Below are 3,331 nucleotides of genomic sequence, written 5' to 3'. Positions count from 1 at the left end.
CCCCTTTGTGGCTCAACTTGTTTAACTGCTGGGTCTAAGGACAAAAGTAACTTTTCTCACTGGGAATCATAAAAAGAATATGCAGGGTTGCTTTTCATGAGGGGGCTGTACGCTGAATATGTGTTACCAGTGGAGTGATACTTAGCATAGCAGCAGTTACAGGCTCAATATTAGGACTCAATTGCAGTTTGTTTCTGGTCCACTAGACTTCCACTAGACTTCTCTCAAGCGCCTGCTCCTCTGGGCATGCGTGGGGGAAGTGAAGTCCCTTCCACTATAAGCCAAGAGCAGATTTGGGATGATTTGATGAAGCTGAATAACCATAAGTCTGTGGGACCTGATAATGTGCATCTCAGGATCCTGAGGAAACTGGCTGATGGTGTTGCTGTGTTTGGAAGCCATGGCAATCAGTGACTGGGGAAAGGGAAACATTGCTCCCATTTTTAAAAAGGGGAGAAAGGATGAACATTGAAACTCCAGATGGGTATGCCTCACCTTTGGGTCTGGATCCTTCTAGAAGATGTGCTGAGGCAAGTAAAAGAGAAGGAGGGCAGCCAAGGCAGCCATCATGGCTCTAGTATGGGCAAATTGTGCCTGAGCAATATGGCCTTCTATGATGGAGTGACAGCAATGGTTGGCAGGGGAACACCAACAAATGTCACATTTAGACTTCTGTAAGTCCTTTGATATGGTCCCACATGAGATGCTGATCTCCAGATTGAAAAGACACAGATTTGATGGATGACATTGAATGGATAAGGAATTGGCTGGATGGACACAGCCAGAGAGGGCTCTATGTGCAGGTAGTGGATGGTGATGAGTGGGGTCCCTTAGAGCTCACTTTTGGGACTGATGCTCTTCAGTACCTTCAGTGATGACAGTGAGATGGAGTGCAGCCTCAGCAGCTTTGATGACAGGAATCTGAGCTCTGCAGTTGGCACATCAGAAGGAAAGGATGTCACCCAGAAGTGGGCCCATGGGGACATTATGTAGTTCAGCAAGTCCCAAGTGCACGGTGCTGCATCTGGGTAGGGAAAATCCTAAATGTGAATGTAGACTGGGAAAAGAAGTCACTTGAGAGCAGCCCTGCAGAGGAGTTGGGAGTTCTCATGGATGAAGGGCTGGTCATGAGCTGGCAGTATGCATTCTCAGCCCAGAAGGCCAGTCAGCCTGGGCTGCAGCAAAAGCAGCATGGGCAGCAGGACAAGGGAAGCTTCAGGAAGACATTATTCTTCCAGCACCTAAAGGGGCCTATAAAATGGAGAGGGGCTTTTTCTATGTCCAGAGAGTGTCAGGACAAGGGGCATTCATTTTGAACTGAAGGAAGGGCAGGCTTAAATATTACAAAGAAATCCTTTACTGTGGGGGCAGTGAAGCACTAGAACAGGTTGTCCAGAGAAGTTGTGGATGCCCCTTTCCTGGAAGTGTTCAAGGCCAGGTTGGATGGGGCTTTGAGCAACCTGTACTAGTGGAAGTTGTGCCTGCCCATGGCATGGGGGGATTGGAACCAGATGATCTTTCGTCCCTTCCAACACAAACCATTCTGTGAACTATTGCTAAGGCTCCTTGTCAATAAGGTTTGTTTTTCAGTATTTTTCCATAAAGTCAAAACATTAAATAATCTCAGCACAAGAAACTTTGAAAATTGTTTTTCAAGGTTTGAGTTGTTTAAAATAAAACTGACATTTAATACAAAAATTTAAAACTACATTTTATAAATCCTTTACCACTTACTTGATAATATCTTGTTACTCCTTCAATGTAAAAGTTAATGTATGCTGCTCTGGGTTGCAGTTTTGATCACTAACAATGCTGTAGTCCACATCTAGGTTGGTATTTTGATGCAGATAAAAAGGATAAAATGAAATTTGAAAAGCTCTGAAAACTTCTATTTGCTACCCTTGACAATGTGCCTCTTGTATTTCTATAATGGGAATAGGCAATAATTGTTTTTTCAATATATTATAGCAGAGATTAGTATAACAAATTGCCTTCACTTTATGTAAATGTAAGTCTGTATTTGTTCCTACTCTAATTTATCTACAACAAAAATATTTATTCTAGGTTAAATATATTTTTTTTCAGTTCATTATCAGTCCACTAAAAGAAATTTGTGAATGATAAATTATTTATCTAAATTTTTTTACTCAATAATCCAATAATGATGACTTTCCTGGAATTGCAGGAACTTTTAATCTGGGTTTTCTTTGTTTGTATTTGGGTTGTTGTTTTCAAAATAGTGTAACAAAAATGTGGGACAGTGCAACTACACTGCAATCTCTTGGGATAGGTTATTTAGTATTGTTAGACTGAAGGAATAGCAAAAGAATGAAACTGGCGTTGTCTCAACTCTTCTCTCAGAGGCTGCATTTTTCATTTTCCACAGTGTGTAAGTATAAGGCTTTGTCTTGGCTGCAGCCAGGACAGGGTTAATTTTTGCAGTTGCGGGCCATGACTGGGAACTGGGGTTATTCTACACCACCTCATTTTCCTGGGTCAGGGGAAGGAGATCCTTTTGGAAGGAGCATGCCAGGCTCCATGTAGTGAGCAACCATGAGTGAGTCGGCCTCCCTTTTACCCTCTGTCATTAGTATTGTTGCTGTTACTGATCATTTTCTTATCTCATGGCTGTTTCCAGTAAGGGGTTCTTATCTCAACCCATGATCTTTACTTTTCCTGCCTTCAGTTCTGCTCTCCACCCCGCCCGAGGGGGGGTGAGGCAGTGGGACAGCAGAGCATGGTTTCCAGTGTGTCAGAGGGAGAACTAAATTGGGGAATACCATTCCCGAATCAGGGCTGCACATTCTTGGGGAATTTGTTAAACTTCTCTGAGGAAAACAGTGTAGCTATTAGAAGTAACAGAAGCTATTTCTGCTGCCTCCTGCGGTATGAACTTGTACAATCTAACTCTGTGCCTGAGCCAACTTTGCCAAAGGGGATGGTCACCAGCATCTACCAGCATGCTGGTTGCAAAGAGCAGCTGTCGGCAGCTTTGTGTTTCTGTCCCCAGGTGCGGCCGTGTCAGCAAGGTGCTCTCTGCTGTCAGGGGGCAGGGGATGTTTATACAAACCAGGTAAGATCTGCAGGGCAGAAAAAGGGTAATAGCAGGAGTAAGAATGATGGTCAGTACTAGGTCTGTTGGCGACCTTTCCCAGTTGGTCTCAGGCTTTTTGTGTGAAAGCTTATTTTCTGTCCCTTAAGCACCTTCTTCTGAAAGAGGGATTATTGGGTTATCATCCTTTGTAACACTTTCAGGTTTTTTAAAGTATTATCACCATCTGAGTCTTTAAGCAGTGCAGTTGAAGTGCAAATCCTGAAGGCTGTGTTGGAG

This window comes from Parus major, chromosome 1A (assembly GCF_001522545.3).
Source record: "Parus major isolate Abel chromosome 1A, Parus_major1.1, whole genome shotgun sequence".
Classification (NCBI taxonomy): domain Eukaryota; kingdom Metazoa; phylum Chordata; class Aves; order Passeriformes; family Paridae; genus Parus; species Parus major.
The sequence above is the reverse complement of the archived record's forward strand: the minus strand, read 5'-3'. Positions refer to the sequence as shown.